Here is a 14,652-nt window from a genome sequence, read left to right on the forward strand (position 1 = left end):
ATTAGGAAAAAAATACATTAAGATAATTTGTTCCAGAGACTCCTAGACTCATGGTTGCTTGCTTACTGAAAAGCCAAATAGAACTTTATCCTGAATGTAATTTCTAAAAATGTGATAGTGCAGGAATTCTGTCATTGACAATGGAAGTATAAATAAATTGACCTAGAATAAATTAGAAACTAAATAATAAAAAAAGCATTAACCATCCTCCATCCAAAAATAAGTTATTTAGGAAGCATTTGAAAGTTTGGAGCTGTCAGACTTGTGGTTGCCCGTACAACTTTAGTTCCCTGTGTACTGAATGAGATGGGCTCAGTGGGGAAAAATATTATGTGATCATATAGTTAAAGACTGCATCAGAATGCATACGCACAACAGCACAGAACTAAGGTGGCATGAGCAATTGTAAATCTATCATTTCCTAACTTTTGTGGTTTTCACCTTGCAACTTAAATAACCTTCATTTATCACAGTTTTTTTTGTATGTCATTTCTTGGTGGGTTTTTTTTTAAGAAAAGAGTATCAGAGGGGTAGCCGTGTTAGTCTGGTTCTGTAGAAGCAGCAAAGAATCCTGTGGCACCTTATATCTGTTAGTCTATAAGGTGCCACAGGATTCTTTGCTGCTTTAAGAAAAGAGTTTTTTAAAAAAATCTATTTTAGACAAGTGTAATAACCCCCTATCCTGTGTTATTAGCAGGGGTAGAACTCTGAATCTTCAATGTTATGCTAGAAGACTTCTACTTGAGCTACAGGACTAAACTATAATAGCTGGAAAAATCTATTATTCAAAAAGGGGGGATGGGTTGCTGGTATTCTGCATTGGGCCCAGAATTTGGCTGGGGGAAGCCCAACCCAGCTCTTTCATTTCCACCCCTTGGGTAACTGCTGCTTTATCTGGTGCCCCAGGTGGGCATATGAGCCATGGGGACAAAGGGCTAAGCTGCTGTGGGAAGGGACTTCACTTGGCACAGTCCAGTCCTCCTCCCCCACCCCCAATTCTCATGGGTCTGGCTTCTCCAGGAGTTCCTGGGTGTTACTAGTTAGAGCTGGTTGGGAATTTTCAGCAAAACACTTTTCCATCAGAAAATTCTGATTTGTCCAAACCAAAACATATCTGTTTCAGAAACACTGTTCAGAAAGGTTTCTCAGGCCCAGGATACAATTTATGCTTAAAACATAGGAGTCTGACCTAACCCAGTGGTTGGGACCCTCATCTGAGATGTGAGAGATTCAGATTCAGGTCTCTGCTCTGTCTGATTTTGAGTAAGGACTAGGGTATGGAAGACCAGTTTCCAGATGAGTGTCCCAACCAGCAGGATACAGAGCTAATCTCTCTGATTGCATTAGTATTTAATTATTTTTACAAAGTGGAACTTTCTTACAACAGAGATTGTGAGAGAGAAAGAGAGAGAGACTTAGACTTTATAGCCTGGTGTTTAGGACACACTCCTGGGAAGTAGAAAACCCACATTCAAGTCCCTTCACTGGATCAGGCAGAGCCCAGCCCAGAGTTCAATTGCAGGAAAAGTCCTGCTCACTGCTGGTGGAATCTTTGAGGAATTTAGCTGCTCAAATCTAGGAAGTTTCTACTGAGCATGTGCAAACTGATGTTTTCAAAGTCTTATAATTTCACCAAATCTGGGCAGATTTTCACAGAGAAGGCACATCCCTGTGAATTTAAAGTCCCTATTCCAAAGTATAGGGTTGCTACAGCTTTTCAAATAAAATGTGTTCAGAATTTTTTAATGTGGGCGTGATGGGGTGTACTCCACACACTGGTGCTGCAAGAGCTGACAAGAGGGTCCAGTCAGCCAATTAGGCTGCAAAGGCTGGAGACTTAGGCTGTTTGGTGGAAGCTAATTAAAAGGAAGCTCACCAGTGAGAGAACAGGCAGGGCTTCTCTAAACCAGGAGGCTGGAATTAGTGTGGAGAAAGCAGTAGGGAGGAAGTCAATAGTCCCTTTCCCTGAGCTAAGAGAGAACAAGCCTGGTAGGAAGGCATCCTGGGGTAAAAGCAGTAAGGTTGGTGGTGATGCAGACATTCATTGTTCACTACAGGGTCCTGGACCCAGAGTAGAGGGTGGACCTGGGTTTCCTTACCAATCACTGCAGTGTGGTGGTGTTACGGGCAGTGAACAGGAAGACTGCCAGAGTCACTGCTGGAGTGATAGGGCCAGGGCAGCAGGCTTGAGGGCTGCCTGATGCTGCTTGGGGACAGGGACTCTGAAAGACAACCCTGGAAGGGGAAATGGCTGAGTCATGAAGAGGTTGCATCAGCTCTTGGAATGAAAGAGGGGCTGCAGAGTGGGAGAGAGGTGGAGTGCACCTGCAGGAGAGGTGTCTGACGTGCAGAACTAATCCGCAAAACTGCCAGGAGGAAGTGCTGTCTAGTGGTGAGTAGAGCACCATCACAGTGGGCAAAACAATGTATTTTTCCCTAGCCTAATTTCTGGAAACAACTGAATTTTTTTGGCTACAAATTTAAAAAAATAAATTACCTAGAGGCAGACACCCTGTGTGGAAAATTCAGCCTAAATAGTTAAAATCTGGTACAGTTATAAGCAACTGAAAACAGGGTCTTATAATGGGAAGTGATGGGCAAGCTGAGTAATATCAGTGTTGCCAGTCCTACCTATAGTTAATGATATGCAACCTTCTGATTCAGAGATTCAGTTATCATCAGATATGAAATTGAGTGTACATCTAGATCCAGGTCTGAATTTGAACTTTCTCAGGTATGTGTTTGTTTTGGGAGGGGACGGTCATTAAAAATGTTGGTTCAGTTCATAATCACTTGTGGAAACAGATGTGAGCTGGAAAGCTCCAAAGCAGATTTGAACTTCCTTTATCTTTATCTATGTAGGTTTCAGAGTAGGGTTATCTTGTAGTGTTTTTAGGTGGTCTGTAATCCAGTGTTATGACCCAGGACCTTCTCAGATTCAGATTTCAATTCTTATCTGAACAACCAGAGCCAAAAATGGCCAGAAAATCTTTCAACAAGTGGTGCTTTTGTGAGTTCCTCTTCTTTCCCATGGGTCAGAGAATACAGCCAACACCTGTTTGGCCAGTTTTTTTGGGCTATAGTCCTGGTTTTGTTTTTAATTCATACAAAATAATTTTGCCATCCTTAATGTGCCTATACTTGTTCCTAATGGGCCTGTGTCAATGCCCACTGAAATCAGCGGCAGTCTGTCCATTGAATTCACCGGATTGGGGATCAGGTGTGTTATTAACAAGGAATTGACACTTTTATTTGGCAAAAAGGTTTGCCAGCAGATTGTGAAGTTTGCTCTTAGGACAGATCATTTGGTTCAGCTAGATCATGTACTTGGGCCACTTGTTTCTTCTCCATTATTATTGGTTTATTACAAAACAAAGTTAACATAGGTCCCAAGGAGGATTTGAGACAAAACCACATTTAACAATAAAATACATTTTTACTGTAGCAGCACTGCAATATCCTAGCCTTGAATATAATACTAGACAGACTTGTCTTGCCAACCAGTCATCCTTAAAAGAGAAACCAACAAATGAAACATTTGGCGGTTGGTGTATTAGGAAAGCAACAAAAAGAGTAATTGGAGAATGTCCTTGATATGCTTGAATGCTGAGGGAAACTGAAATTGCCTAATATCTTGAATAGCAAAAGGCAAGCTTCTCCAGGGGTTTCACCTCTGCACCCAGATGTGGTTGCTAGGAGGAGAAGATGGTTGTTAAAGTGACTATACTGCCATAAGTGCTGGAAGTGGGGGTGCTGGCTTGAAGTGGTTTCTATTATATACAGGGCTAACAGTTTCGGTTAAATGGCTCTCAGCACCACCAGTATAAAAATTGTTCCAGCACCCCTGCATGCAGTTGTTTTTTCTGGAAGACCTCCTGCTTTGTATGGTGGTGTGATTCAAATATATGCTACATATTTTTCTGTGATTTACAGTTTTCAGTAAATACAGTCATTTTTTCTAAAGAATGAGATTCTCACCATCATAGTGCATTAGACTCAAACCATGGTGTGTGTGTGTGTGTGTATGTGTGTGTGTGTGTGTGTGAGAGAATACATGATGCTGCTTTATTGCACACTTGTGTACTCACAACTCCTTCATTGCTATCTCTGTTAAAACTATGGGATTCAGGTACTTTGTTCCTGGCTGGGTCATAATTTGCCCCTTCTATATGACAGTCACCTAAAAGCTGAATTTATCCCCCTTTCAGTTCATTTGTTCAATTTAACTTTTTCCTGGATTGTTAATTCAGTTATTTCCAACCTGTATTGATTGCTGTCAGCTGGCAGTTTCTGATGGAATAGTGAAAATTTGAGCTAATGTTCTGTTCTTTGTATTATCTGAAATATGGTTATGATGTAGCTATGTTCAGTTTTCCATTACAAATAATCAAGTGATCTTGTTTTGTGGTCATGGTGTGTAGACCTCTGCAATCAGTTAAGTCATCAATATGGAGAAAAAAAATCAGTGCCTGGAATTTTAACTCCATGTGCTATTTTCATTTATTTTCCCTCTTGCACCTGCTGTTGAATGGAAATATTTAATAAGCTTTTTAACTAATGATTGTTTATAGTTTTACTATTACTATTTACCAGGGCCAGATTAAAGTTACTAGGGGCCTAAGGCTAATGGGAGGGAAGGGCCTAAGTATGAGTTGCATATTGCAAAAAAACTTATGAAATCATCAAACATTTATCTACATACATATTTATTTATGTAAAATTAGCAAGTTTATTCTACTCTCACTACACTCAATTCTTCAAACAGATACTTCTGAGAAAGAGGTATCATGAGGGATGCTATGCTGTCCTTCTCTTAGGCCTCTTTCCTCCTAGGTATCGGAGTGCTCATATGTATGAGGATGAACACTGCAACATTCCCCATCCTGCTCACCTCTTTCAACCTTGAGCTTCTACCTTCAGCTCTCCACATGGCACTGTGCAAAGCCAAGCCCTGCCCAAGCAAGGCTACTGTAGAGACACCTTTGTTACATCAAGTCTGGTGTCTGTTTAAGGCTGGTGTAGAACGAAGGGAGATTTTCCTTTTTCATTTGCATGTGTAAATCAAGCAGACCTTGCTTATCTTTTTTTCCCTTAAAGTGCTCAGAGTTTAGGGGAGGAAAGTGGATGAGATTCTGCTTATACCAGGTATGAAAAAGCAGAAGGGACCAAAATCAATTCTTGTGCAATCAATTCTTGTGTTCTCCCTGAAGTCAATAAGGCTACACATGTATAACCGTCAGCAGGAACTGACCTGTGTTCTCATTCCCTTCTCGAATCACACACCTTCCATTCTTGCCCAACATTTTCCACTCGGGAAAGAAATTAGTCTGAGTTGGGGCAGAAAAATGAGGACTAACTTCAGGTTTATTTAGCTTTAAGTTTTCGGAATGAAACTCAAAAGAAATCAAATATGAGGTACTTTTTTGATGGATTGAACTGCTAGAGAACCAGAAAATGGAAATAATTTGCCTGTAGCCTATTCATCCAGTCTTTCTATCATAGCCTGCTAAGAAGTGGATTTAAAATCCTTGATGGAGAGGGGAGGGAGAAACCTAAAACATTGTGTGTTGATTTTCTTCCAGTGCTTTTGCAACCCCTTAAAAGTACAAAGATGTGTTGGCCTTTGGAACTAGGCTGAACATAAAGAAAGAACTTGGTTGCCTGTGTATCCTAGTACAGAAAAATACATCAAAGGAAAAAATTGATTTCTTTGATTTTTTTAGTACAGTTCAATACACTATTGAACATAGTGCATCATAAATCTGAAGCCCCTCGATGGAGGGTACTGTAAAATTTAAAGTACTGGTATCCAGAGTGGGCTGTTTTGTTTTTCCTACAAATGTGTGGGAATTTGTTCCTTACACATGGGAGGGCAATAGTTCCGGCTGGAGCTGGATATAGTGTATGCATGTTCTGCGCAAGCTTCCCACCCCTACCACTCTGGTACAGCCTCTTCCCCACCACCACCTCCTTGCCCTGCCCCCTCACCAGTTATCCAGAAATGGGGCCCAGCGCACACAGAAGATAACAATGATGGGCACTATGACCCAGGAGGCAGCATCATGGAGCTGCCTGCCAGCCACAACCCAGGAGAGGGACAGAGGGAGCTTCTTCTCTCTGACAGCTAAGCAAAGCTCTGGCGAAATCCAGGGTGGAGGGAGCAGGGGGATGACAATGCCTGCTCAAACTACAATTTACATGGAGAATAATGACATGGTCTCTGCCCAGAGGTGACTGATTTCTATGTGGCTACTGAAACAAAATCATTAATGACCCATGGGATCAATGCTACTGAAAATATCTACGGATTTCCAGGCTGCCCAAGTCTGAGAAGACTACTTGCTTGTACAGAATAAATCAGTTCCAGAAGATGCTGATTCTGCACATGACTGATGTGTTCTGAAGAAAGTTTTTGTTCATCATGGAAGCCAATGAAAATGAAACACTCTGTACCTGAGAGTTGTATATCTGCCCAGGAAGAGTGAGTTTCATACTCAGTGAACTCTTCCCCCCTCCCCTACCCCAACCTTTTTCCCCTCTGTTTGCTCCCAGAGTGTGCAAGTTGAGAGAAGTATTCCAGCACCCAAGAGTTGAGCTACAAGCAGATGGATAAGCCCCAAACATAACATGTGTACCATCTTGTTGGGGAAGGGGTGTGTTTGTGTGGGGTGGGTTTTTTTACTTTTTTTATTTTGATAAAGAACTAGATAGTGAAAAGGTCTTGCAGCTTGTATACGTTTCAAAATACCATATGCTTCATTGGATTTCCAGTGGACTTATGTAATTATGCAGTTTTACAACTTGTTAAAGCTTCAAGATCAGACTTGTCTGGGTTTTTAAAAAGAAGTAAAAGAGAAAATACCCCCTTCAAGCGAAACACCTAACATATTTAAAATAGGGAGCACTAAAATAGGGAGAACAGTAGTGATAGAGCCTCTATGAGCAATGATAGAGAGGAGGGTAAAGTGAAGGCAGCCATCCTTCCACACCTCAGTTGAAAATCTCTGGGGTGGAGAAAATGTCTTCTTCTGATTGGCTAATCTGGGGAATGGGGCATAGGTCAGATGTCAGTCAGTGAAGTTCACTTAATCAGGAAGAATTTGCTCCCATATTCAAGCAATTCTCCTGTATCATTTCTCTTTAGCCCAGTTCTTATAGATATCAGGTTGTAAGGAAGTTATGACAGCTGACATTCTATGGCTGTTGAAAAGAAGATCCTTTCTCCTCTGAATAAAGAACAGACTTTCCTGGCTGAAGAGCATTAGTCAGAGCATCCCAGGGCCATGGAGATAGCTTATAGCTAGAATGTTTTGCTGTCTTACTGTAGAGCCCTATTAAAAGCTAACGTGTATGTATTGTATATTTTTCAAGCATTGTAGCATACTGCTCATGCCTTTTTAGACTGGGAGTTCTTAGGTCATTGGATCCTGCTACTGAATGGCCAGTCTACCTGTTGTAAGGACACTGTGTATATTTTCAGCACTTTGAGTATATTTAAAAACTTACAATAATTAAAATGCACACGTCTTTACAGAGCAACTGTGATCTATCATTGTAAACTTTCTTTTCCTGTAGTTTTGTTTTTCCTAACCTCAGTAGTGATGTCATTTCTAAATTTTAAGTAAGATCATTGTTGATTCCTGCTTGTACACAGGAAGACAAGGATGTGTAAGGTGCCCACTCTAGTCCCCTACAGATGTCACCCATATCAAGGGTCACAGAACAAACTCCATGGGGCTGCTGCTCCCTCTTCTGAGCAGGTAGGCAGGAAGTGTGTGGGCAGGGAAAGAGAATGACCAGAGCCTTGAGATAGAGAATGAAGAGAATCTGCTGCTCCCCAGTACTATTTCCCAGTAGAGGATTAACTGCTCCTGGAGAGATGAGGCATCCAGGGATGAAACAATGGCTCCATCATAATTCTTTCTCTGGTTCACTCCTGGAGTTGTGAAGCTGTATGAGCCCCTTGGTAAGGTCTGAGAGAGGTCTCATTTTAGCCCTTTGCTTGTAAGAACTTAAGGGCAGGGAACATGTATTTACTTATTACTGTGGAGTATCTAACATATTTTTGAATACTAAAAATATTGTATGCTGTTTGCTGTTAAATGCAGTTGTATGGTAACCTGACTTTTGAAAGACACAATCAATTTTATCAAAACTTTACTGCAAACTGCATTTTCAAATGACACAATTGTGGCTTACAGACACACTTGTTGTATATGCAAGTCCTTACATTCTTCAATGAATAACTGGAACAGATGTAAATCCTGTTCAACTTGCCCTTAACAATAAGTAATATTTCCATTAAGAAACAAAATGTAAACTTTATCTTCAAAGAATAAACAAAACCTAACAGTTCCACAACCATACCAGACTCACTGGCATCTGAATACATTCCATGTATCACTGGATTTCCACTTGTTTCTCAGACTGTATTCTCCATGCTCCTTTTCACTCTTTCACTCATTAAGTGGCTTTAGAAATTCTTTTCATGGAGTGGAGGCAAATGACCACTTGAGCTCATCAGCTTTAGCAGAAGTACTCTTGGGGAATTCTAGAATGTATTTAATACTTTTATTGCATCTGTGAAATGTCATGAAATGTAAGTTCAATCTTCCAAATAATTCATGGCTGCATCTTCTTTGGGGAGTGGTGAGGGTTTAAGGGGAAGTTTCCCCATAGCATTCTATACATTACTGTTCTATAAAACCTAAATTGTATATTAATTATATGGATCTGGGTAACAGCTGAAGAAAACTTCTGCGATATTTTGAAAGGTGAATACTTCCATTCTGCCACTGACTTACATTAAGGGATAATGGAAGAAGTCATGGGACCGAATCCTTTGACCTGGCCTTGGTGTGCCTGTTTTTGTACCATCTTCGAAGCTACTTGATTCTGAGACTAGCCAGTGACAAATGGAGGTCCTAGTGCAAATGAAGAAAGCCTTAAGTTCTCTTCCTATATCCTCCATTGCTTCTCTTGATATCCTCTCTGCCCTATGCTCTCCATACCAGCTATGATTGGATGTGTGGTGTCAGGAATTGAGTGATCCAGGTGGGGAGTTACCTGTCTCTTTTGTGTGTGGTATATTCAGGAGCAGCTCAGGGATGCAGGAGGAGAAGGTTAGAGAAATGTATTAGTGATTCTATTTCCATTTCTATCACATGAACCTCCTTTGGTTTGCAATGAAAACCCTTTATGAACCACCAGAGATTCATAGGGTGGAGAAGGCAGGGCAGCAGTCGTGCATCCTTGGTTCTTTCTGACCCCATGAGCTGCTCAGAGTACCCACTCTACACTTTGAAATCCCTTGTGTAGAGCCCCCTAGGGAGTAAAGACTCTCTCAGTCTCTGGTCTACTTGACCTTCTACCCACCCTCTCTCTCAAGCTTTAGGAGGCTCATGGCTTCCATTACCCATGATTGTTAATGCTTTCACCAATGCCATTTCAGATGCTGTAGTTAAGATATTACATTGCTTTTCCATTGTGGGGGGAAATGAGTAGGATTTTTCTCTGTACCACTATTTCAATGTCTGTTTCAAACTTTTGTAGCCAGGTCTTTCCTTGAAGTATCTAACACCCTCTTGTCCATCTATATCATTGTTATAAAAACTCCTGCTGGTAATACTTTCACATCACAGGATGCCCAGGAGTTCACAAGCCTTCAGTTAAGGGTTTAATGAATGCATGATGGTAATTCACTTGTTGCAGTACTGAATTCCAAGGCCATAATTTTCCCTCTGGAAAAAATAGGTTTATTTTTAATTCAAGTAAAATACAATGCTTAGATACATTCTACAATGCCATTTGAATCCAAAATGATCCAGATCTTGAAGGAAAATGCATATATAAGATGATGATGATGACTATTATGGCTCAGTAAAGAGGAGACTGAAGGGGATTTCAAAGATGTAAGTTACATTATGTATATAATGTACATAAAGGAAAGGACTGATAAGCTGATAGTTACTCATTTAAAAACATGAGATCATGGACTTAGATTGAGGAAAGTCTCCTGTACAAGCAATTTAGGTAGAAATTTCTTTATAGAAAAGATGGTTGGAATATGTACTGTGCTGCTAATTCAGCAATAGAAGCACAGTTCCTCAGTTTAAAAATGAGCTTGATGACTTTTTTCCAAAAATGCAAATCGGAGATGCAGCTATTAGAGGAGGAAATGTACAGTCAGGTATAATTGAAACCTGGAGGTGCTCTGGCCCCTTTATGTTCAATACAAGGGCCAGAGAGGCTCAAAGTCCTGATTACATCTGGGGGAATATTTTCTTGACACAGGCACTGCAAGTGTCAGCCATAAGGCTGCCTTCCAATAACCCCTTGGAAGCCCTGGCATGTGGGGGAGGTGTGTAGGAGGCAGCACTGCCTCCTGTCCAGGGCCACAGAGTATCCAGGCAGTGGTGTGGCCTCTAAGGCAGCCCAGAGAGGATGCCATAATTTAGACACCCCCTACCTCAGGTCTGTCTAAATTATGCTGGGGTAGAGGGGCAATTCAGGCTCTGGAGAACACCAGGATGACACAAAGGTATCTTAGTCACTTTAGCCAAACCCTCCCCACCCTTCTGGGCTGTCAAGCGCCGCACAGAATCCACCATGCGTATTTTACCACAGGAGAAAAGTTTACGGTCATATTGTGGTGGGGAGAATACCACAGATAACACAAATGTGTTAACCATCACTTTTAACGTCATACTGTAGGTTCAGAAGACTTGCATTTCCTGTGTTGTAGATCAAATTGTCTTATTCACAATTCTTATGTTCATTAATAAAAGGAATACATTGTGCATGTTAAAAGAATACATCACGCTTCTTTAACAGCTTTACACACATAATAAGTTTTATTTGTTCTAACAGAAAATATTGCATTCCTGTTGCCCAATATGTGCCTCTGGCTACAACTATGAGATTGTTGGAAGAATGTTTTCATTTCCTGTAACTATTTTCTCCCTGGGAGGTAGGGAGATTAGCCTGTGGAAATTCTTTCTTGTAAATCTGAGGCATAAGTCCAATTTTTTTAAAAAAGAAGGAAAAAAAATCAGGATTTTTATTTTCTCAAACAAATCTAATTTCTGCTGATAGGAGGATTCAAAAACTGTGCAAAATGACATTTTAGTTTTTTCTATTTTGCCTCATTTTCTCAAGTCAATATTGCTAAAAATATTTTCTACTTTTTTAAAATCAATAGAACAGTTACAATAAGGCATGAGTCACTCACAGTCAATGGAGTTTTTCTGGTATAGAACTGTTCTGAGATCAACATTAAGACACTTACTGAAGTGTTTAGTATTTAGTTTTTTCAACAAATTTAATAATAAAACATGGAAAACTAGGAATCCATAAATACTGAACTGTGCAAATTTTCTATGAAAAATAATTTGAAATATCACAGTTCAGCAATTAGCACCAGACCTGTTTCATTATTCATCTACTGTGCTTACAAAGTTAACAGGCACCTTTAATATAAAAAAGCAACAACAGAAAACTTTGTAATGATTTGGAATCATCAATTTATGCAATAGGAAACATATATAACTGATCTTATTAACGTTATCCTCTGCTTCTTCCCCCTCCCCCCTTTTTTCCCTAATAATTGGTTGCACCTTGTGCCAATTAAATTTAGGGATCATGTTTTCATAAATTTTTGCTTTTAAACTCATTGGAGCCTCTGAGCACTACTGAAATATATTTCTATTTATTTATCCTGGCATCTAGGAGTCCAAGTCCTAGAACAGGACACCTTTGTACTTGGTGTTGTTCAAAGAAAGAACAAATAGACAGTCCCAGCCCCACAGAGCATACAATCTAATTTGAATAATCACCTCTAAGTTACTACTATGTGGTAGTTCTCAGAAAATGCTGACTTCTGATGATTAGGTAGGGATACCTTTTTAAATCAATTAAAAAAAACAAATAATTTAGTGGAATTTTAGTGCTGATAACTTTACATCATGTCAGCCTAAACACTGCAAACATTTAAAAAACTTGCTAACTCCCTGATATGGCAATTCTTTAATGCTTTAATTTACAGTGTAAAAATATGCAGGAAATTACATTCCAGTACCTGACAGTTTACTAATGTGTTGTAACTAGTTTTTCTTGGAACAAATAGATTATCTCAGAATACATTACATTTAAAACTGCTAAGAAATCTCTATCCCTAAATCCAAACAGTTACAGTAGATAAATCTCCCTGTGGTGCCTGGATTAATGCAAAGTAATCACATGACTCCTTTGTGTTTGTTTGGTAAAATGTTAACAGGTCTGATTGGGATTTAAATATTTAGAGTAGAAATTAAATTTTTATGGTTACCATGGGGAAACAAGCTGTAGCAACCTTACAGTAAAAAGAGCTTTAAAAGGAAAGTGACATTTAGTACATAAGTACCAGCATATGTTTTTGTCTACTTTCTTCAGCCATAGAAATGACCAAACTTTAGCTCCATTCCTACATGATGCTGAGTGCCCTCAACTGTCCCCTTAGGTCAAGTTCTGCTGTAAATCTGAGACAAAATGACTTACTAGTTTGTTTATTTGTTACTTCAGTGCAGTTGCTCCTATTATCGGTGGCTTAACAGAGCAGAATTTGGCTGACTTTAATGAGAATGGGGAGTGCTCAGCACCTTGCAGGATTAGGCCCTTGATTTGCAGTGTCTTTGAAATAATAATAAATCCATATAAGGGAAATGAGCACAAACATATACAGTCTGTTTCTCAGGACATTAGCGGAATCCATCTTTTTTCCTGCTTTTGCCATAATGTGCCCCTTCAGATAAAAGGGCTTGTGAAATGTGAAGAGTGTGCACATGAACATTCAAGTCAGAAACCATGGAGATATACTGCTGTGTAGTTCACTCAGACTGAGACTATACCATCTGGGAAGGAATTCCTCAAAGTTCACCAGTGCAGATGGCAATGCACAAAAAGTGAAGCATCTTCTCCCTGCACAGCTAGTCAGCTGAGCCACAGCTCCACATATTCTCTGCCCCACTCCATCCACTTTGGAGCATCATCAGGGAGTAATTTAGTGCAGGGGGTGCAACTCTGTGTGGTCCTCATGCAGTCCATGCAAGGCCAGAAAGAGGGGAAGGTGGTTCCTTGCTCCCCATTCCAGACCTGTTATGGTCAGCCAGTTCTTAGGGACATGTTACATTTCCACTGTGTGTACATACATGTGTATACACAAGCTGTCATTTTTAGTTTAATACTCTTTATATATAATTTTTTTTGTCTTACTGAAGTACAAAACCTAATTTAGGTATTAACTTAATTATAAGAAGTCATTAAGTGCAGCTAGTTAAATTGTAGTAATATTATGGAATACTTCATTGAGTTTTAAAGTTCAAGATAAAAGCAACTTAGGAAGCTGAAAGGAAGTCATCAGTTTTGTTAAACTCCCTCTATTTTTTAATTAATGGAGTTATTTTCCACATAAATGTAATGCATTTGTATTGTTACTTTCCATTACATGAGTTATATCACCAGGTAAAGATCACTGGAATCCTAGGTAGAACTTCTTGCTTTCTAATTAAATATTATGGGCCAGATCCTCAGCAGTGGGTGAAGTCCTCTGTGGAGTGGGGTACAAAGGGATCTTTGATTCATAAGGAAGCATTTATGTCCTAACAGTGTTTCCCAAACTTGGGACGCCGCTTGGGAAAGCCCTTGGTGGGCCAGACCAGTTTGTGTACCTGCAGCGTCCGCAGGTCTGGTTGATCGTGGCTCCCACTGGCCATGGTTCGCTGCTCCAGGCCAATGGGAGCCGCTGGAAGCAGCGGCCGGCACCTCCCTCGGCCCGCGCTGCTTCCAGCAGCTCCCATTGGCCTGGAGCAGCAAACCGTGGCCAGTGGGAGCCGTGATCAGCCGGACCTGCGGATGCGGCAGGTACACAAACTGGCCTGGCCCACCAGGGGTTTTCCCTACACAAGCGGCATCCCAAATTTGGGAAATACTGTCCTAACAGATAAAGCACAAGATGGGGTATTAGTTTATATCTGCTACAAACCACCAAATCACACTAGGGAATCTATCAATGTGTAATATATAACCCCCGCCCCCCGGAAAAAAAAGTTGCACGATCATGAGAGACTTCAATTTGAGTGACATGCTGAAGGTCTCATGCTGCCAGTACTAAAACATTGTTGGAACTTCTAAATATTCTTAAGATGACAATTTCCTAAATCAGAAAGTGTTGCATCCAATATGACAAAATTCTATATTAGAACTAATCTTGACAGATAAAGAACTGCATAGTGTGACAGGTTCGGTCACAGTGACCCCCTTGAGACTGTCACCTGACGTCCTGAAGTTACCTCTGAGCCCATTTTCCCTGCCAGCTTGGGACTTCCAGAACCCTGCCTGGTTGAACCAGACATGCTAGCCTGCTGCAACACAGACTCAGGTCTGGTCCGTGCCCTCAAAGCTCCAGACTTTATCAAAATCTGCTCAGGAGGTCACCCATCTCTAGCACCCAGACACCCAGTTCCCAATGGGATCCAAACCTCAAATAAATCAGTTTTACTCTTTATAAAGCTTATAGAGGATAAACACATAAATTGTCCATGCTATGTAACACTGATATAGAAGGAGATGCACAGCTGTTTGCTCATTCAGATATTAATGATTTCCTCTGGGTTAATT

General features: G+C 40.4%; 1 long non-coding RNA gene across 2 annotated transcripts in view; it reads left to right on the forward strand.

Moving 5' to 3' along the window:
* The first annotated feature begins 1,890 nt into the window (after positions 1-1,890).
* LOC120406626 overlaps positions 1,891-14,652 on the forward strand; it is a 72,022-nt gene continuing 59,260 nt past the window's right edge. For both annotated transcript variants that reach the window (XR_005599425.1, XR_005599426.1), the window contains exon 1: positions 1,891-2,392. This is a non-coding gene — a long non-coding RNA (uncharacterized LOC120406626). The remainder of the gene's footprint in view (positions 2,393-14,652) is intronic.

Source organism: Mauremys reevesii, linkage group 5 (assembly GCF_016161935.1).
Source record: "Mauremys reevesii isolate NIE-2019 linkage group 5, ASM1616193v1, whole genome shotgun sequence".
NCBI lineage: Eukaryota > Metazoa > Chordata > Testudines > Geoemydidae > Mauremys > Mauremys reevesii.